The sequence below is a fragment of the Schistocerca americana genome, chromosome 4 (genome assembly GCF_021461395.2).
Source record: "Schistocerca americana isolate TAMUIC-IGC-003095 chromosome 4, iqSchAmer2.1, whole genome shotgun sequence".
In the NCBI taxonomy this organism is placed as follows: Eukaryota; Metazoa; Arthropoda; class Insecta; order Orthoptera; family Acrididae; genus Schistocerca; species Schistocerca americana.
In genome coordinates, this window is record NC_060122.1 from 214555788 (window position 1) to 214578418 (window position 22631).

Sequence of the window (22631 nt, forward strand, 5' to 3'; positions counted from 1 at the left end):
CTACACAATTGGTCATTAAAATTGCTACACAAGAAGAAATGCGGATGATAAACGGGTATTCATTGGACAAATATATTATACTAGAACTGGCATGTGATTTCATTTTCACGCAATCTGGGTGCATAGATCCTGAGAAATCTGTACCCAGAACAACCAACCACCTCTGGCCGTAATAACAGCCTTGATACGTCTGGGCACTGAGTCAAACAGATCTTGGATGGCGTGTGCAGATACAGCTGCCCATGCAGCTTCAACACGATACCACAGTTCAGCAAGAGTAGTGACTGGCGTATTGTGACGAGCCAGTTGCTCTGCCATCATTGACCAGACGATTACAGTTGGTGAGAGATCTGGAGAATGTGCTGGCCAGGGCAGCAGTCGAACATTTTCTGTATCCAGAAAGGCCCGTACAGGACCTGCAATATGCAGTCGTGCATTATCCTGCTGAAGTGTAGGGTTTCGCAGGGATCGAATGAAGGGTAGAGCCACGGGTCGTAACACATCTGAAATGTAACGTCCACTGTTCAAAGTGCCGTAAATGCGAACAAGAGGTGACCGAGATTTGTAACCAATGGCACCCCGTACCATCACAGCAGGTGATACGCCAGTATGGTTATGACGAATACACGCTTCCTATGTGCGTTCACCGCGTTGTCGGATGCGACCATCACGATGCTGTAAACAGAACCTGGACTCATCCGGAAAAAAATGACGTTTTGCCATTCGTGCACCCAGGTTCGTCGTTGAGTACACCATCGCAGGCGCTCCTGCCTGTGATGCAGCGTCAAAGGTAACCTCAGCCATGGTCTCCGAGCTGATAGTCCATGCTGCTGCAAGCGTCGTCCAACTGTTCGTGCAAATGGTTGTTGTCTTGCAAACGTCCCCATCTGTTGACTCAGGGATCGAGACGTCGCTGCAAGATCCGTTACAACCATGCGGATAAGATGCCTGTCATGTCGACTGCTAGTGAGACGAGGCCGTTGGGATCCAGCGCGGCGTTCCGTATTACCCTCCTGAACGCACCGATTCCATATTCTGCAAACAGTCATTGGATCTCGACCAACGCGAGCAGAAATGTCGCGATACGATAAACCGCAATCGCGATAGGCTACAGTCCGACTTTTATCAAAGTCGGAAACGTCATGGTACGCATTTCTTCTCCTTCATGAGGCATCACAACAACGTTTCAACGTTTCACCAGGCAACGCCTGTCAGCTGCTGTTTGTGTATGAGAAATCGATTGGAAACTTTCCTCATGTCAGCACGTTGTAGGTGGCGCCACCGGTGCCAACCTTGCGTGAATGCTCTGAAAAGCTAATCATTTGCATAACACAGCATCTTCTTCCTGTCGGTTAAATTTCGCGTCTGTAGCACGTCATCTCCGTGGTGTAACAATTTTAAAGGCGAGTGGTGTAACATCCCTTGTTTGCGGAGAGCGTCAATCGGAATTTTTCTTCAGTGCTCGTTATGTGTGATCACAATGATTGTATCGAATCGTATAAGTCGTTTTCTTGGCTGAGTTACGTGTTGATCACGATTATTCATGAGGGGGCACAAAAATATCCCTGTGAAATTGCTGTTTTAGTTTAAACCTATCCCACTACTCTCCGACATATGGTCCCTAAATGATTATTATTAGAAAACATTTATTCTGTGTAAGTCTAAGAGATGTGGAATCAGGCAAATAGGAATATGGAGATGAATCACAAAAAATTGATCATCAATAGAATATGACAGCCCACATCACAGAAACCATTTGAAAACAATGTATGCTGTGAGTAAGATTTTGGGTAAATTTTATCGTTTTAGACGTGCTTTTCGTATATAATTTGTCATCCCAATCACCTTATTGCTGAAGGTCCCCAAGAAGAATCTCTTAGAGATCATACCTTATTTAGGGGATGTTTTACCTGGATGTAATTAAAATGTAGATTGTTTGTTTTTGTTTGTAAGATGTGTATTGCGGCCCGAAGATTGGTTAATAATATTCTTACACTGGAGTGTTGATGACTACGCTTACTCAGTTTTGGAACTTTAGATATTCCTGATCATTCCCTTAATTGCACATGTCATGTAAACATTGCTGACTTTCATTTTATATCCTGCTGTGTATTATAACGAGTCAGTGCTTGATTATTAAATGGCCTTTGCTGCCAGGAACGGTGCAGAGGCAGTTACCGAACACAGGCAACGAGCAAGGCCCACTCTGACTGGAAGATGGATTATTGTGAATCTGTAGAAGAAAACGTACTTAAAGCGGCACCTAGGTGGCCATGGCCTTGTCGGCGGCTAATAATAAGATTTTGCTGTCTGAATGGTGGGAGAGCGGTATGTCTGACGCTGTTTTGCTGTAGAGCAATATGTTACTTGCGGTTCCTGCAGAACACTAACTGTAGCAATGCATTGAGTTCAGTATGTGTGTGTGTGTGTGTGTGTGTGTGTGTGTGTGTGTGTGTGTGTTTGTGTGTACATTTCACATACAGTGCTACCCTGGCTTCAGTGGTAGTTGTTACTAATTCTGCCCATTATACGCCCGGCATCGCATTTACAGGAAAGAGCAAACAGCAGTGTTGTGTGGTGTACTTGGGTAGTTACTCTGTGTAAGGATGTCCATATGATTGCTACCCTTCTGTTAACTGATTTATAAATGAATGCACCTGTTTCTGAGAAGACAGGCAATGACTATTTCGGGCTATTCATACATCACTTTTCAGTGAACCAAATTGTATCTGTGACTGGTGATGCTTGTGTGCCAGAGTAATGAAACTGTTTTGGGGTAAATAAGGCTTGATGAATACAGTAATTTCATGTCATCCTGCAGTGTGCCATAGCCTATGGGCACTTTCAGTAGAAGTACTTTAACGAGTATTTTTTGTCTCTTCTCCAGTATGATTTCATTACGCCTCTGGTAGCATTTGCTTTGAGGTTATTGTGAATGTTGTCTATTCTCTCTTAATTGTTTTTAATCCGTGTCATTGTCCCAGAGCAAATTAATTGTCCCATGTGGCAACTATGTCTTTCATCTTGTAGTACTTGTTCTTCCATGTTGGACTGTAATTATAATTGAAATCACTTTCGTATTCTGCCTTGACTGAGCAAGCCCTGGTTTGAAACTTTTTGTTTCTTCTGTGTGCCCCTGTGTCGGGTGATTTAATGTTTTTTATGAAGGCTCCAATCTTAGTGTAAACTGAAAAATGGCTCTTACTGTTAAATTAAAATTATAAAGTTTCTGTTCACTCACAGCTCTGCGTAGGTCACCACTTCCCTGCTTAACTACAGTACGCTTATCTTCCAACCATAGATTCTAAGGGAAATGGTCCTTCCAAATGGGCCACGAATCATTGGATTCTACAACAGAAACATATTTTCATTTGAGAAGCAATGACAGTCACGTCATAAAACATGTAAATACACAACATAGAGAGGTTCAAAAACGGTTCAAATGGCTCTGAGCACTATGGGACTTAACGTCTAAGGTCATCAGTCCCCTAGAACTTAGAACTACTTAAACCTAACTAACCTAAGGACATCACACACATCCATGCCCGAGGCAGAATTCGAACCTACGACCGTAGTGGTCGCGCCGTTCCAGACTGTAGCGCCTAGAACCGCTCGGCCACCCCGACCGGCCATACAGAGCTCCATACGATTATTCTTAGGCTGTTGTAGGCACGCATCAACAAACAGGTAATTAATGTACAATACTTAATTACGCAGGTCACCTCCAGCGCTAAAGTCAGTCAAAAGACAGATTTCACTCAATAAATTACGTGAGTAATATAGACAGAGAGTTTCAGCTAGTACGTCTGTCAGTGCAACAGAGGTAGTTTTCCACCTACATATCGTTTAAGCTGAACTTTATTTAGTAGTTAAACTTGTTGTGATTGGTGGCGAGATGCTGAAAATCTATGTTCTAAAATAATGGATTCTTTTCTTGTCAGTGTAAGCGAAACCTTAAGTTATTAAAAATATAATTTTGCCGTCTAGCACTCATTCCATGAACCAAATTGTTAATATCAAAAAGATGCAATATAAATGACAAACTTAACTACGAAACAGGTATGTTGGTAAGCATTGCTTTGTATCCCCAGTTCCTTGAATAAGCCTCTGTAAGACTTTCATGAGTTCACACGACAAGTCATTTCTATTTCAAAATTCTGGACTCAAAAAACCTTGTATTGGCTGAATGAGTTGCCCCTAAAAATTAAATGTCTCTTTTATTTTATTTTGTAAATCATAAACGCCTGATAACATACGAGTAGGAAACAAGGATTAGTTTCGACGCATTAGCTGTTCTGCTGTATGCTCCTGCGAAATTAGGAAATTATTAATTTGTAATCTCAATAACTGTATACCTTTTCTACCTGCTCGTCGTCATACTTTAGAGTTATACTGGCAGGACACCTCCGGCACGTTCTGAACTCTATATGGGCTTCAATAGGCCCATTTGAAGTTTCCACATGTGTTTCGAAGCTGGCAACATTGCAAAATCTTTTCTTTCGTTTATGTTAGAACACTCGATAGAACAAGGACCTGCTTCTGCATCTATAGCGAATCCAACGATTTTTAGCGTGTGTGGTAAGTGGCTGTACCGTAAAATAATACCAAATATTTCCGATTTTTTAGAAGAAGCTTTCTTTTATCAACGACTCTTTGAAGTAGATTGGTATTAGCTTACTTACTGTTTATTACTTGAATTTTGCAACACCTACAGTACCGTCATCTCGATCTGTCATTTTCAGTTATAAATGTGACTAATATCTTCATATTTTTTGTCAAGAGTGTCGTGTAACATAAAATAATCATACTGTTTTGTCAAGATTTGCAACTATAGTACAAAGCGATATAATTTTTAACAAAATAAGCTTGAATTTCGTTTAAGATAATGTGGTTCTATGACCATTAACACCATCGGGTGCAACCTATACTGGATTATGGGCTCCTGTCGAAATAATAAAAGTTCTCCGCACGCCGAACGTGGTAGATACGATACTGTTTTTGGCATATGTCTTTGGTGCTTATGCCCCCAATGATGCGAATCATTGCCCACGGGCAAAATAAGACTATTTTTGCCCTGTTATTTGACTACGTCTACACAGCTATATCCCCATGAAAGTATCATGGATATTCACATAGTTTTGCCGGCCGGTGTGGCCGAGCGGTTCTAGGCGCAGCAGTCTGGAACCGCGCGACCGCTACGGTCGCAGGTTCGAATCCTGCCTCGGGCGTGGATGTGTGTGATGTCCTTAGGTTAGTTAGGTTTAAGTAGTTCTAAGTTCTAGGGGACTGATGACCTCAGATGTTAAGTCCCATAGTGCTCAGAGCCATTTCACATAGTTTAGATAAACGATCAAAGATTCTAAGTAATCCTCTTAATGTACCACCAGGTTCCACAATTTTCATCATCACTCACTTTTCAATCTGTAGTTTGTCTACCACGATTCACTATGACTGTCGAAATAAAGTCATGGGCATAAACATCTGTTACACTTTATTCCCAAAAACTTAAGTGTATCAGGCATAAACCAAAGGTTTCTACCATATTCGAACAGACAGTTTAAAGAGGAACATTTACCACATTCATCAAAAGTCTACATTAAACCGCACTGTTTTGGTACCACCTCGTCTATTCTACAACGTAAGAGCTACGTCAAACTTGAAATGGCTTAAAGGATAGCAGCCTAATATATTTTAACGATAATCACACCAATACTTAAATACCAACCAATCTGTTGTCAAAACAGAAAACATCACGTCACTGAATCGTTGCAGGAAGCATATACCGATAGTAAGAGTGCTTGCAAGAAATCGCACTCGATGAAATGAATAGCAGCACATCTCAGCCGTCAGTGAGAACAAGATAATGGATATACAGGGTGGTTGTAACTGAACTTTCGCTACCTGACATTCCCCCATGGTAATCCGGTGATTATAGGACAATGCTACATTGTAGGAAATTAGTAAGGATGTGCGGAAGGAAATTAAGATATAAACCACCGAAAGAAATACCCTTTAATATCCACATTAGGGCGTAACATTTGTTAATTGCGTACCATGTTTACGTTCCAGGTTATAAATGTTCCTTGGTGTGACAACCATCCACAACCCCTAAAGCCTGAAAGTTTGTACAGATACCATTTTACAATACTTTACTAATGGTGGGCCATGAAATGTGCAGCTATAGTGCCACAGCTCATGTACTGCTTGACGATCATACGCTACATCCAGCATTCTCAGCCAGGGAAACACTATCTTCTTCAACAACCGCTGCCGTTTTGATAAAATAGCTCAACGAATAAAACCCTGCTTATCCTGTCCATACACTCGTTGACTGCCTGGAACTGGAACTGTTATGCTCTGATGCTTGTGTTTCTACCCTAGATCCCCGTAACAGTGGATCTCAACTTTTCTTGTTCCCCAAGAAAAGGTGGAATATGTTTAAGACAAACGTGGCTTTGGTTTCATTAGGCATTTCTTGGAGACAAGAGAGCTACAGAAAAGTTGTGGAAAATATAGAAGAAAGACTGGTACTTCAGTAAGTCAATCCTGTTGTTATGTCATGGTGAAGCATACGCAACAATGATAAGAGGTGTGCACAAAGAGGTATGTGACGGAGGAGGCTTTATGCTAGCAATCCGTCGTCAGTAAAATTGGAAAGAAAACAGTAGGTAATGTTTTAATATAGCCTCAGTTGTACCCTACAGAGTGGCAAGGGCAATAAGCATGTAAAAGAATTTTTGTTCGAACAACTGTAACAAATCATTCATACATGTGTGTTTCAATCTACAAGGAAAACAAAGCTGCCGTCAGTTTGTCGCTTACTGATTTTGTTGCGTAGGCAGCCACAAACAAACCACTAACAATTATTGTTAAGACGACATTCATTTGTAAATGAAGAATATAAATGCAATCGAGCTGTTGCTAAGGAACAGTATTCCGCAAGATGGACTGCATATGTATGTTCCTGTTATCGGTAGTAACTATGACGGAGTTAACTGTGTTAGCGTTGGTCGAGTCGGGGATAATATTTGAGCGCGTCCCAGTCGCCTGTAGCTGGTGCTTCCCGCAATGGTTTACCTGTACCATCTTCGTAGTGATAGTTGTCTGCCACGCGTTCTACGAGTTTTGGGATCCCCATAAAGAATCTAAACCTCCATCCTACCCGCCTTTACCAAGTGTAGAAGATAATGAGGCAAGTATTAACCATAGTGTGTCTCACTATTCTTGTTATGTGTTCCTGTCCGCAGCTCTTAAATTTGGTTAATGGTGATGTACGTTCATCAACATATCGTTATATCGGCTGTGATGTTGTTATTAAAAATATTCTCTAAGTTGGGTAGCTACAGCTACACACGTAAGGGTAAATTATTTTACAACTAATAAGAGGTGAAATAGTGTGGATACAAAAAGACAACTGAATTTAAGTGTGGTTCTCCTTTGTACGCACATCATTGTTTGACCTTCATTATTACTGATTAGGTATTGGTGACAGATTTTATACTTAATATTATATTTTACTCTGGATGTATATTATTTAATTTGTGAGTGAGTTCTTGATATGAGCAACACACGTAATTTTTTGTAGGACTGAGTGTGTCATTCTCCCCCTAGTTCCAGATAATTACAGTCTTATTTTTCCTGTCTAGTTTCTTAGACTTTGATCTCAATTAGTTTCTCACTGTTAACGAGCAATGTGTACAATAAAAAGTTGTCATCATGTACGTGATTGTATGGAATTATTTTCAGAAGCGAGGCCAGGCGCCTGTATGAGGACATGGACGGAGATCTGCGTCTCCAGCACGAGTGACTCTCCCAAATGCCGCTGCCACCTCAGCGAAAATCCAGCGCTGAGATAGCTGTGGATCGCGTCCCGTTCTACTGGCAAATTTTCTGAGCCCAGTTACAGCGACGTGTAAACAGAAACTGACGTCTTGGCCGATTCTGGAAACCTCAGCGTACTCTCTCTTGTGCGCTGCAGTTGTTGAGCCAGCAGAGAAATACCAGTAGTATTTTCACTACATATCCTTACAAGTGACTTAACAAGCTACAATTGTGACGTGCTCTGGCATACGCCAGCAGATAAATTTCAGTGGGATCAGAACAGTAAAGTGATAAACAAGACTGGTTATTTCTCAGTTCCTTTTGGAGCCACAGCCATTATGAGTGAGTATCTAATGTATCAAGAAGGATGTATCATTGTGAGAACTGAGACCACTGTGTGGAAACAGTGTGCCGTTTATAAAGTCACTGCTGCATGACGTCCTCAAGATATTCGTCAGCACCTTGATGGAACGTTAAGAAAATGTAGAACAGGAAACTGATGTAATGATTTCTTCATCGATGTACTGCCACATCTGTGTACCTACTGGAAAATGTGTATTGTTAACAAGGACGCTTGCAATGCCTGCGAATGTAGTTGATTAATCTTGTAGTACAAAAGTTGTTAATTTCTCCTACGCACGCCATTTGAAATTATCAACCGACTCTGTGTTAATATTTGTTTATGAAGAAGCAATAAATGATTCATGGACGTTATCAGTGTTGTTTTACTGTCACTATATAGCACAATATCTAAGGTTACATATCTGCGACTAGATGTGGAATAACTGTGGCTTGCGCCAGTCAATTTGGTGGTTTGTGAAAGCTTTCTACAAATCATTAACTAACTCAGCTATGATAAGATGCACATGTTTATCTTGGAAAAAGGCGTATATGACAGTCAGCTAATGTCATCCTGATGGTATTACTCTCACGCGAAGTATTTTGTGGCCATGGTTCGTACTGGTAAGTCACAGGAGGAACCATCAAACTTGCCACTTCTTTAAAGGCAAGACCAACTCACCCAAGGACTGAGTAGATAACATTTAAGTTGTCATGAAGCTTGTCTACTGACTATTAGCTTGAACCGCAGTGTTCAGTTGTAAAAAAAATGGTTCAAATGGCTCTGAGCACTATGGGACAACATCTATGGTCATCAGCCCCCTAGAACTTAGAACTACTTAAACCTAACCAACCTAAGGACAGCACACAACACCCAGCCATCACGAGGCAGAGAAAATCCCTGACCCCACCGGGAATCGAACCCGGGAACCCGGGCGTGGGAAGCGAGAACGCTACCGCACGACCACGAGATGCGGGCGTTCAGTTGTAAATCTGCTTCTGACTAGTGTTAAAAGCACAACTGTTGGTGACATGAGTGCACTAAAATGATTGACAGATCATAATGAAGGTCACAGGACAAATCTTCTTCTTTTCAGTCACATCTATTTTAATGTGACAAACATTGAACAATAGTTCATTTGAGGAATTTTTAAGTTGAGCGTTCTGACTCTAGGAATTCAGGTTCCTGTGTGATAGCAGCTCTGTGTAATATCAGACTTAGGCTATTGCCTGGTCTCCATCTGACGTGAAACTTAGAAATGGCTAACAGTATCGACTTAACAAGACTTCTAGAGAGAGTGATCCGGTATGTCAGCGAAGGCAAGGGGAAGTTGTTCCCCATCAAAACTGATTTGATAAAGAGCGCTCATGACAAGATGTACAGTCAGAATCGTGCATCAGATTTCAAAAGCTTCTTCATTAGCTTTGGATTAGTGTGTCTGAAATGCAGTTAGAGTAGTTTCTTTTTTACATAATTCTTCTTGTTAGTTAGTAGTAAAATGTGCTTTTTTTCAAATTCCCTTACTTATTCTGAGTTCACAAGAGTTGTCAAGCACATACTTGTGCATTTGAATGCCATGACACAAACAATACTATCACCTACCATCACCTGAGTCCGTGAGAAACGGCGACTGGTAGCTCATTGGCTCCTGAGTTATTGGAGTTAGTGGCAACTTTTCAACAACAGGACACGGAGGCTTTTGCGTTGCTCATAGCTTAGAATCTCCCGTAATAATTTAGAGCTTGAAAATGATATTATTTTGTGTCTCTGTAAGGAGCAAGCTGCACGAGTTGACGGACTAGAGGTAATGGTCGTTTCATAATTGAGGTAAACAGCTGAGGTGAAGAACTGTCGTCTGAACTGACAAGTGTCTGCCGATGTCATACGAGCACTGTGAATGTGTACCATTGATGGTGTGACAGAGTGGTGTCCTGTTGGAGACCATGAGGAGGTTGCGAGTATTCAGTGTGGTCTGCAGAGAAGCCCGGTCTGACGTCAAGTGTTCGCCTGATGTTACACGGCAGGCTCTCCACGGATCTGATGCTGGTTTCGCGGGGAAAACAGCTGAAGGCTAGCATGAAAATTCTAATGAATAACTTTCAGGCGTTTAAACTCCCTGTAGCACCACAGATCCACAAGTGAATCAGAAGGCTCAGCAATAGCGATACGATATCATAAAGATCCGCACGGCAGCTATCTCTGTAACTACGTGTGTTGTCGGACGAACACGCATTCAGTACGGCAAGCTGAGAATGTGGGAGTCACTGAACAAGGTTTCTGAAAGGAGAACCTTGGACACTATTTAAAAGTTGCACCAGGATGCTGAAGTGCTGATGTCATGCAAGGGTCGGAGCAATGAGATAATGGCTGGGGCTCGCGCTTTTGCTTATAAGGAAAAACTGCTGCTGTTGCAAAGAGAACAGCAGACCTGGCCTGGCTAAACACTGTCAAATTTAGGCAAATATTCACATTCATTACCAGCCACTAACTGCTGGGACGTCCGTTCCACTCGATGGACCAAGATGACCAGCCAGCTACCGTCACTGGACTACACCACTACTAGCGCAGGACATTGCGTATGGTGAGTCCAACGTGACCTAGTAATAAGGATCGCACAGGAAACCCGCCAAGGAAATGGAGTCGTGAGGCCTGAGGATGGCGGTAATGTGCAGCCGAAACTAGCCATGTGATAGAATACAGACATTCTCGAGATATAGCTGTAGTTCCTCATAGATATCTTCATCCTGGAGCGTCCGTGAAATGATTGACTGAATGCTCATGACTGTTTTGCCTGATTGGCATACCGATTATGGACAGTTCGGTCTTCAAACAGAAGCTTTTGGATCACCTCTTATACAGTTAGAGCCGTTAGAAACTTATTTGTGAAGGTAGGATCACAACTACAATCCAGAAAACAAACGACGCACAGAAGTAAAGGCGTACGAGTTAATCAAGGCAAAGACGGATTTCCAAAATTTCTCTTCAGCATATAACGTCCTTTTGTCACATTACTAGCAAATAAACCTTCTCTGCCGTATGGAGAATGTTTGCGAAAACTTTTCATTTGCCAAGATCGTAAGGATCCCTCCTTGCGAACGTACTAAATAAAAGATTTACCTAAAGAAGACTACAACACTATTTTTATAGATGGCCTCCTACAACATTGAAAGTGGCAGGTTAAATGGGTCAAATGGCTCTGAGCACTATGGGACTTAACATCTGAGGTCATCAGTCTCCTAGAACTTAGAACTACTTAAACGTAACTAACCTAAGGACATCACGCACATCCATGCCCGAGGCAGGATTCGAACCTGCAACCGTAGCGTTGCCCGGCTCCAGGCTGAAGCGCCTAGTACCGCTCGGCCACACCAGCCGGCAAAGTGGCAGGTAATTATGATCATAAAGCACTCGCAGTCTTTCATGACCTTCCCCATAACTTTACAAGGTGAATTTTTTGTGTTGGTCCGTAGATGATACAGCATTTCCGTGATGATATCTGTTCGACTGTCATAGTCCTCTTATTTGTCTTATGCCGTTAATTTTGGCTCGCAGTCCAGTTGACAAATTCCATGCTCATATGAGCGAAGCCTTCAGGCAGCTACCTCGTATCTTGATTTCCAGCGACATTGGCAGCTCGCAGTACGACAGCTTGACTGATCCGAACGAGAATCAGTAGTTCTGAATGGAGCTACCACCCTGAATCTAGAAAAAAAGGAAACAAAAGAATATAAATGAACAGTGAATAGCTTTGAAGAATCTATCTGTAGTAAATTGTATTTCCAGTGCGTTCCTCTGTGGTTGCAGAATTTCATTGCCCCAGAGGCGAAGTCGTAGAACCGCAGCACAGGTATTCCAGCGCTATTAGAACCTACATCCACGTGATTTGTATTCTGAGTATTGGCTGATTCCAGGAACTGCAGTCATATCTCATTAATACAGGTACCTGCTAGCAGGGTGGACATATGCTGCTGCCGCATAAGCCGTTCTGTAATGAAAATTCGCAGAACTGAAAAGGGTAATGTTTAATCGATTGGGACAGATACACTGCACCGCATGCACGAGAGCAGTAGTGGACGTTTTTTGCCGACAATGTGTCTTTTGCTTTCGTTTATTTTTTTTGGACTGCGTCCGTTACTCTGCTCGGATTACAGTGAATTGCGTGGACATTTAAATAGCATTAATTACCTCTCAATGTTTTGACAAAAACCGTTCGCTGCCTGGTAACATGTTTCCGTCGTTATCCTTTAAATTCAAAGTCTCCACAGTTCCGTTTCAGTATTGCTTCGTACAAAGGACGTAATACAAAAATCATACTTATATCTTTTATTATAAACGAACCAATAATCCCCACCGCCGGTTATCTAATGACGCTAACTATCAAACACGAAACATGCATTGTACGCACCTCAGTATTTTTCACGCCATATCTATTGAAGTATGGTTTGTAATATAATTGGCATTTCCGTCGTATGAAAGCCGTGAGTACCCTTGGATATGCATTCACCTAGCTGTGTATTAAATGATCAACTTATGAGATGAGACCCATTCTTTGAAAGACATTTGTTTTATATAATTTACGTAACTAAAGATGCGCCTCTAGCGCGGACGCTAATTCAACGATTGCGCAGTCAAAGATACATTCTAACAGAAGCTGAACTGAATGTTCCGCTTCGATCTAAATAAAAGATGACAGTAAAAAACCTTTATAGATCTTCAGATTTTATCGTACTTCTGCTTGTAATGTGAAAACGTAAAGAAGATCGTCTTTAAGCCATGAATGTGAGCTGTCTGGCCAGCGTGCAGACAACATTATTAATTAATAAAATTCAAGTAATTTATGTTCGATACTGTAAACCGGGAAGTTATTGTTATGAAGTGTTGAACGGTGCAAGAATTGTCTCGAAGAAAGGAGAAAAGTAATGACTGTAATATGTGACAGAAACGGGAACCAAAAAAGTTAGCACAGGACAGTCTGAAATCTGGTCGGACCATACAGTTAGAAAATTACTTATGTAAATTATACTGTTTATAAATAAGCCAGATCTCTTATTCTATTCTTTTCCTTTATTTCTCTTTTTTTTTACCTTCATGTCATATTATTTTTATAAATGTCAAACAGCCTTTTCTACAGCAGAGAATACTGTGGCATCCTGATCGTAGACAGAAGGCCACTCCTTGTCTTCTATACAACTCATAGCTGCCTTATTTATTAATGATTTCATTTGCAAATGCAATTTTTTTTATTGTTCATTGTTAAAGGTCCCTTAGGTAATTATAAAATTCATACTGATTACGTAAAGAAATCCGAGTTGATCTTATCCGAATAATAGAAACCTTTGCGTAATCAAAAACTAGCCTCCTCCTGACAACAATCAGGAGCCGAGCAGAGGACGGACGTCTTGACCGCTTTCGTGTTTCCTGTGGCAAAGTTGTGCCAAACTGGGAACACGACATTCTAGTATGAAACTCAATATATATATATATATATATATATATATATATATATATATATTTCTTTTATCATACTAGAGGTTGCATAGTGATACAATTTGCAGATACATTCAGAGATCTGTATCTGCAAAATGTGTTGTGAAAAGAGTTAATAGTAAAGAAGTAATAAATTAAAAGGTCATACCTAATTCTGAAGTTTTACTGCAAGATCAGCGAGTATGAAGAAAGTGACAAATTATTTTCCTATATTTCGCAGGAAGTGCGAGGAAGAGAAAGCTTCTGAAAGATTTTAAATTTTGAATAAGTTTGTTGGGAGTGACTCAGTGTCTTCATTTTCAGATACTGGACGATTGTTGCTAGGTAATCTGCACGCCATGAGAGTCCTCAGACATATATGCAGTTTGTAACTGTAATGCTTGGCTTATTATGTTAAATCTTTAACGTAAGATTATACCTATTCATGATCAGATTATAATACCATTTTAAAGTATTAAATCGCTCAGTAATTATACGAAATTCTGAAAAGCAAATTTTTGTTTCCCCTAGAAGCCATTAACACGCAGCTTCCAACACGGAACTTATGACCGATTTAGCTGTTTAGTAATATAAGAATACCGGCTAGGATTCGAAAATACAGGTACACGTACAGGTGGTGGAATACACTCAGCACTACGTGGACTAAGTAGGTAATTTTATGACCACACGTGAACCACAGGCGCCTCAAAAAACCTACTGAGGACTACATAGTGTGAAGTGTTCTTGATACACAACATTTTGACTAATCAACTGAACTTCCGCTCCCCAGTTGTAACATTGATATTTCAGCATTAGGTACTTATGTCTTTAACATTAACAGAGCAGGGCACCAGTTAGCGAATAGTTGCCCTGGAAACATTATGGTAAAGCCTCTACATTTCCTTTCCACCTGTTTTCTGACTGATGTGACATGTGTCGCGACATGCTCTCCTACACCAACCTCTTCATCTCGCAGTATCATTTACATCTGTAATCCCCAGCTATCTGTTGGATATATTCCAGTATCCGTCTGTCCATAATGTTTTTCAATTCTGTAACACCCTCGAGTGCAATGGAAGTTAATTATAATACGAACCCTTTCATTTTATAAAATTCCCTTTTACTCTGATTGCGCATACGTCCTATTAAGTATTCTTCCCTCGATTAAATCGATCAACATAACGCCTCATACGCTTCTTTTCCAGTTCTCACATACAAACCTATCGAATTTCTGTGGGGTACTAGCCACTCGTCGATTATAGGGTGCCTAAAGGTTGCTGACTTTTCGGACAGCTATTCAACAATTCAAGAATATCAGAATCCATGTAGAACTGTGTGGCTCTGTTAGACTCCGTCTAGTACTCTGCTGGTCTGCTAGCCTCTGTATTGTACTCTGCTGGTCTGCTAGCCTCTGTCTAGTATTGTGCTGGTCACCTAGTCTCTGTCTAGTACTGTGCTGGACTGCTAGTCTCTGTCTAGTACTGTGCTGGTCTGCTAGTGTCTGTCGACTACTGTGCTGGTTTGCTGGTCTCTCACTAGAACTGTGATGGTCTGCTAGTCTCTGTCTACTACCATGATGGTCTCTAAGTCTCTGATTAGTACTGTGTTGGTCTGCTAGTCTCTGTCTAGTACTGTGCTGGTCTGTAGTTTCTGTCTAGTACTGTGCTAGTCTGCTAGTCTCTGTCTACTACTGTGCTGCTCTGCTAGTCTCTGCCTAGTACTGTGCTGGTCTGCTGTTCTATGCCTAGTACTGTCCTGGTCTGCTAGTCTCTCTCTAGTACTGTGCTGGTCTCCTAGTCTCTATCTAGTTCTGTGCTAGTCAGCTAGTCTCTTTCTAGTATTGTGCTGGTCTGCTAGTCTCTTTCTACTCGTAGTACTGTGCTGGTCTGTTAGTCTCTGTGTAGTACTGAGCTGGTTTGCTAGCCTCTATATAGTACTAAGTTGGTCTGCTTGTCACTGTCTAGTACTGTGTTGGTCTTCTATTCTCTGTCTAGTACTATGCTGGTATGCTAGTCTCTGTCTAGTACTGTGCTCATCCGCAAGTCTCTCTCTAGTACTGTACTGGTCTGCTACTCCCTGTCTAATACTGTGTTGGTTTGCTAGTCGCTGTCTAGTACTGTGCTGGTCTGCCAGTCACTGTCTAGTACTGTTCGGGTCTGGTAGACTCTCTCTAGAAATGTGCTGGTCCGCTAGACTCAGTCTAGTTCTGTGATAGTCAGCTAGTCTCTGGCTAGTATTGTGCTCGCCTGCTAGTCTCTGTCTAGTACTGTGCACAGTCTGCTAGTCGCTGTCTAGTACTGTGCTGGTCTCCTATTCTCTGTCTAGTACTGAGCTGGTGTGCTATTTTCTGTCTAGCACTGAGCTGGTCTGCTAGTCTCTGTCTAACATTGTGCTGGTCTTCTAGTCTCCGTCTAGTACTGTGCTGGTCTGCTAGTCTCTGTCTAGTACTGACCTGGTCTGCTAGACTCCGTCTGGTACTGTGCTGGTCTGCTAGTCTCTGTCTAGTACTGTGCTGGTCTGTTAGTCTCTGTCTAGTACTGAGCTGGTCTGCAAGCCTCTGTGTAGTACTGCGGTGGTCTGATAGTCTCTGTCTAGTACTGAGCTGGTCTGCTAATTTCTGTGTAGTACTCAGCCGGTCTGCTAGTCTCTGTCTAGCACTTTGCAGGTCTCCTAGTCTATGCCTAGTATTGTTCTGATCTGCTATTTTCTGTCTAGTACTGAGCTGGTGTGCTACTCCCTGTTTAGCACTTAGCTGGTCTGTCAGTCTCTGTGTAGTACTGTGCTTGTCTGCTATTTCCTGTCTAGTACTGGGCTGGTGTGTTACTCTCTGTTTAGCACTTAGATGGTTTGTTAGTCTCTCTCTAGTACTATGCTGGTCTGTTAGTCTCTATCTAGTTCTGTGCTGGTCAGCTAGTCTCTGTCTAGTATTGTGCTGGTCTGCTAGTATCTCTCTAGTACTGTGACAGTCTGCTAGTCTCTGTCTAGTTCTGAGCTGGTCTGCAAGTCTCTGTCTAATACTGCGCTGGTCTGCTAGTCTATGTCCAGTACAGTGCTGGTCTGCTACTCTCTGTCTAGTACTGAGCTGGTGTGCTAGTCTCTGTATAGTGCTGAGCTGGCTTACTCAGACTCTGTCTAGTAATGTGCTGGTCTGCTAGTCTCTGTCTAGTATTGTGCTGGTGTGCTAGGCTCTGTCTAGTACTGATCTGGTCCGCTAGACTCTGTCCAGTACTGTGCTGGTCTGCTAGTCTCTGTCTATTACTGTGCTGGTCTGTTAGTCTCTGTCCAGTACTGAGCCGGTCTGCAAACCTCTGACTAGTTGTGTGCTGGTCTGCTAGTCTCGGTCTAACACTGTGCTGGTCTTCAAGTCTCTGCCTAGTACTGTGCTGGTCTGCTAGTCTCTGTCTAGTACAGCGCTAATCTGCTACTTTTGTCTAGTACAGAGCTGGTGTGCTAGTCTCTGTATTACGCTGAGCTGGTTTGGTCAGACTCTGTCTAATACTATGCTGGTCCGCTAGTCACTGTCTAGTACCTTGCTGGTATACTAGTTTCTGTCTAGTACTGAGCTGGTCGGCTTCTTTCTGTCTAGCACTCAGCTGGTCTGCTTGTCTCTGTCTAACACTGTGCTGGTCTTCTAGTCTCTGTCTTGAATTGTGCTAATCTGCTAGTCTCTGCCTAGTGCTTTGCTGGTCAGCTAGTCTCTGTCTAGTACTGCGCTGGTCTGCTTGTCTCTGTCTAGAACTGTGCTGGTCTGCCAGTCTCTGTCCAGTACTGTGCAGGTCTGCTAGTCTCTGTCCAGTACTGTGCAGGTCTGCTAGTCTCTGTGTAGTTTTGTGCTGGTATGCTAGTCTCTGTCTAGAACTGTGCTGGTCTACTATCCTCTGTCTAGTTCTGTGTTAGCCTGCTACTCTCTTTCTAGTAATGTGCTGGTTTGCTAGTCATTGTTTAGTACTGCTCAGGTATGGTATTCCCTGTCTAGTACTGAGCTGGTGTGCTATTCTCTGTTTAGCACTGAGCTTGTCTGTTAGAATCTGTATAGTACTGTGGTAGTCTGCTAGACTCTGTCTAATATTGTGCTGGTCTGCTGCTCTCTGTCTAGTACTGTGCTATTTTGCTAGCCACTGTCCACTGCTGTGCTGGTCTGCTAGTCTTTTTCTAGTACTGTGCTGGTGTGCTAGTCTCTGACTAGTAATGTGCTGGTCTTCTAGTCTCTTTTTAGTACTGTGCTTGTCTGCTAGTCTCTGTCTAGTACTGTGCTGGTCTGCTATACTTTGTCTAGTACCGAGGAGGTTTGTTATCTCTGTTTACGACTGAGCTGATCTGTCAGTCTCTGTCTAGTACTCTGCTGGTCTGCTAAACTCCGTCAAGCATTGTGCTGGTCTTTTGGTCTCTGTCTAATACTGTGCTGGTCTGCTAGTCTCTGTCTAGAACCGTGCTGGTCTGCTAGTCGCTGTCTAGTACTGAGCTGGTCTGCTAACCTTTGTCTAGTACTGTGAATGATTGCTAGTCAGTGTCTAGTACTGTGCTGGTCTGCTAGTCTCTGTCTAGTACTGAGTTGGTCTGCTAGCTTTTGTCTAGTATTTTGCAGGATTGCTAGTCAGTGTCTAGTACTGTGCTAATCTGCTAGTCTCGGACTAGTACTGTAGGGGTGTGCTAGTCTCTGTCAAGTACTGAGCTGGTCTGCTAGTCTCTCTCTAATACAATCCTGGTCTGCTAATCTCTGTCTAGTACAGAGCTGGTCTGCTAGTCCCTGTCTAGTACTGTGCTGGTCTGCTAGTCCCTGTCTATTGCTGTGCTTTTCTCCTAGTCTCTGTCTAGTACTGTGCAGGTCTGGAAGTCTCTATCTAGTACTGTGCTGGTCTGCTATTCCCTGTCTTGTGCTGTTGTGGTCTGCTAGTCTCTGTCTAGAACTGATCTGGTCTGCTAATCCCTATCTAATACTGAGCTGGTCTGCTAGTCTCTGTCTAGTACTGGGCGTGTCTGCTAGTCCCTGTCTAGTACTGTGCTGGTCTCTTAGCCTCTGTCTAGTACTGTGCTGTTCTGCCACTTTCTGTCTGGTTCTGGGCTTGCCTGCGAGTCTCAGGCTAGTACTGTGCTGGTCTGCTAGCCCCTGTCTAGTACTGTGCTGGTCTGCTTGCCTCTGAATTGTAGTGTACTGGTCTGCTAGTGGGTTTCTTGTACTGTGCTGGTCTGCGAGTCTCATTCTAGTACTGAGCTAGTCTACTGTTCTCTCTGTTGTACTGAGCTGGTTTACTTGTGTCTATCTACTACAGTGCTGGTCTGCTAGTCTCTTTTAAGTGCTGTGCTGGTCTGTTAGCCTCTCTCTAGTACTGTGCTGGTTTGCTAGTCTCTGTCTAGTACTGTGTTGGTCTGCTTGTCTCTGTCTAGTACTGTGCTGGTCTGTGAGTATCTGCCTAGTACTGTGCTGATCTGCTAGCCTCTTTCTACTTAGTACTGTGCTGGTCTGCTAGTCTCTGTCTAGTACTGCGCTGGTCTGGTAGCCTCTGTCTATTACTGTGCTGGTCTGCGAGTCTCTGACTAGTACTGCTATGTTATTCTAGTGTTTGTCTAGTACTGAGCTGGTCTGCCAGTCTTTGTCTAGTACTGAGCTGGTCTGCCAGTCTCTGTCTACTACTGTGCGGTTCTGCTAGTCACTGTCTAGTACTGAGTTGGTCTGCTAGTCCCTGCCTCATTCTGTGCTGGTCTGCTAGTTCCTGTCCAGTACTGAGCTGGTCTGCTACTCTGTATATAGTACTAAGGCGGTCTGCTAGTCTCAGTTTACTATTGTGCTCGTCTGCTAGTCTGCGTCTAGTATTGTGCTGGTCTGGTAGTGTCTGTCTAGTATTGTGCTGGTCTGCCAGTCTCTGTCTAGTAGTAAGGTAGTCTGCTATTCTTTCTCTAGTACTGAGCTGGTCTTCTTGTGTCTGTCAAGTGCTGCGTGAGTCTGCTAGTCTCTGTTTAGAACTGTGCTGGTCTGGTAGTTTCTTTCTAGTACTGAGCTGGTTCGCTAGTCTGTATATGGTACTAAGTTGGTCTTCTAGTCTCTGTCTAGTATTGTGCTGGTCTGGTAGTCTCTGTCTAGTACTGAGCTGGTCTGCTAACCCCTGTGTAGAACTGTTCTGGTGTAATAGACTACGACTAGTACTGTGCTGGTGTGTTAGTGTGTGTCCAGTACCGTGCTGGTGGTCTAACGTCTGTCTAGTACTGTACTGGTCTGCTAGTCTCTGTGTAGTACTGAGCTGCTGTGCTACTCTCTGGCTAGTACTGAGCTCGTCCGCTAGTCTCTGTCTAGTACTGAGCTGGTCTACTACTCTCTGTTTAGTAATGTGCTAGTCTGCTACCCGCTGACTACTACCGTGCTGGTCTACTAGCCTCTGCCTTGTACTGTGCAGGTCTGCGAGACTCTGCCTATTACTGCTCTGGTCTGGTAGTCCCTGTCTATTACTGAGCTGGCCGCTGGCTCTATATAGTACTAAATTGTTCTGCTAGTCTCTTTCCAGTACTGTGCTTGTCTGTTAGTCTCTGTCTAGTTTTGTGGAAGTCTGCTAGCCCCTATCTAGTACTGATCTGGTCTGTCAGTCTCTGTCAAGTACTGAGCTAGTCTGCTAGTCCCTGTCTAGTACTGAGCTGTTCTGATGGTCGCTGTCTAGAACTGTGCTGGTTTGCTAGTCTCTGTCCAGTACTGTACTGCTCAGCTAGTCCCTGTCTAGCAGTGAGCTGGTCTGCTAGGCGCTGTATAGTACAATGCTTGTAAGGTAGTCTCTGTCTAGTACTGTGCTGGTCTTCTAGGCTCTGTCAAATACAGTGCTGGTCTGCTAGTATCTGTCTAGTACTGTGCTGGTCTTCTTGTCCCTGTCTAGTACTGTGCTGGTCTTCTAGACTCTGTCTAATACTGTGACGGTCTGCTAGCCACTTTTTAATACTGTGATGGTATGCTTGCCACTGTCTAGTACTGTGCTGGTCTGTTAGCCACTGTCTAGTACTGTGCTGGTCTTATAGTTTCTGTCTAGTACTGTGCTGGTCTGCTAGTCTCCTTCAAGTACTATGCTGGTTTGCTAGTCTCTGTCTAGTACTGAGCTGGTTGCTAGTCTCTGTTTGGTACTGAGCTGGTCTGCTAGTCTCCGTCTCGTACTGTGCTTGTCTGCTAGTCTCTGTCCAGAACTGAGCTGGACCGCTAGTCTCTCCTCTGGTACTGATCTGGTCTGCTAGTCACTGTCTTGTACTGAGCTTTTCTGCTAGTTTCTATATGGTACTAAGTTGGTCTGCTAGTCTCTGTCGAGTATTGTGTTGGTCTGTAAGTCTCTGTCTAGAACTGTGTTGGACTGCTAGTCTCAGTCCACTACTGTGCTACTTAGCTAGTCTCTGTCTAGCAGTGTGCTGGCCTGCTAGCCGCTGTATAGTTCTATGCTTGTAAGGTAGTCTCTGTCTAGTACTGTGCTGGTCTTCTAGGCTCTGTCAAATACCGTGCTGGTCTGCTAGTATCTGTCTAGTACTGTGCTGGTCTTCCTGTCTCTGTCTAGTACTGTGCTGGTCTTATCGACCATGTGTAATACTGTGACGGTCTGATAGCCAATTTTAATACTGTGATGGTATGTTAGCCACTGTCTAGTACTGTGCTGGTCTGTTAGCCACTATCTAGTACTGTGCTGGTCTGCTAGTCTATATCAAGAACTATGCTGGTCTGCTAGTCTCTGTCTAGTACTGAGCTGGTCTGCTAGTCTCTGTTTGGTACTGTGCTGGTCTGGTAGTCTCTGTCTAGTACTGTGCTGGTATGCTAGTCTCTGTTTAGTACTGTGCTGGTCTGCTAGTCACTGTCTAGTACTGAGCTGGTCTGCTAGTCAGTATACGGTACTAAGTTCGTCTGCTAGTCTCTGTCTAGTATTGTGCTGGTCTGCTAGTCTCTGGACAGTACTGTGCGGGACTGCTACTCTCTGTCTAGTCCTGAACTGCTGTGCTAATCTCAAACTAGTACTGTACTGGTCTGGTAGTCTCTTTCTAGTACTGAGCTGGTGTGCTAGTCTGTGACTAGTACTGAGTTGGCGTGTTAGTCTCTGTCTAGTATTGTGCTGGTCTGCTAGTCTCTATACAGTACTGTGCAGCTCTGCTACTCTCTGTCTAGTACTGAAATGCTGTGTAAGTCTCAAACTAGTACTGTACTGGTCTGCTAGCCTCTTTCCAGTACTGCACTGGTGTGCTAGTGTCTGACTAGTACTGAGCTGGTGTGCTAGTTTCTGTATAGTACTTAGTTGGTCTGCTAGTCTATGACAAGTAATGTGTTGGCCTGTAAGTCTCAGTCTAGAAATGTGCTGTTCTGCTAGTCTCTGTACAGTACTGTGTTGGTTTGCTAGTCCCGTCTAGCACTGTGCTGGTATGCTAGCCTCTGGTTAGTATTGTGCTGATCTGCTAGTCTCTGTCTAGTACTGATCTGTTATGGTACACTCTGTCTAGTTCTGGGCTGGTCTGCTAGTCTCTGTCTAGTCCAGAGCTGGTCTGCTAGACTCTGTCTGGTACTGTGATGGTCTGCTTGTCTCTGTCTTGTACTGATCTGGCTGCTAGTCTCTCTCCAGTACTGATCTGGTCTGCTAGTCTCTGTCTAGTACTGTGCTGGTCTGCTAGTCTCTGTCTAGTGTTGTGCAGGTCCGCTAGTCTCTGTCTGATTGTGAACTTGTGTGCTAGTCTCTGACTGGTACTGAGCTGGCGTGCTTGTCTCTGTCCAGCACTGGGCAGGTCTGGTAGCCTCTGTCTGGTACTAAGCTGGTCCGCTAGTCCCTGTGTGGAAATGTGCTGGTGTGCAAGACACCGACTAGTACTGTGCTGGTGTGCTAGTGTGTGTCTAGTACTGTACTGGTTTGATAATCTCTGTCTAGTACTGTGCTGGTCTACTAGCCTGTTTCTAGTACATAGCTGGTGTGCTAGTCTCTGACTAGTACTGAGCTGTCGTGCTAGTCTCTGTCTTGTACTGTGCTGGTCTGCTAGCCTCTGTCTAGTACCGTGCTATCCTGCTAGT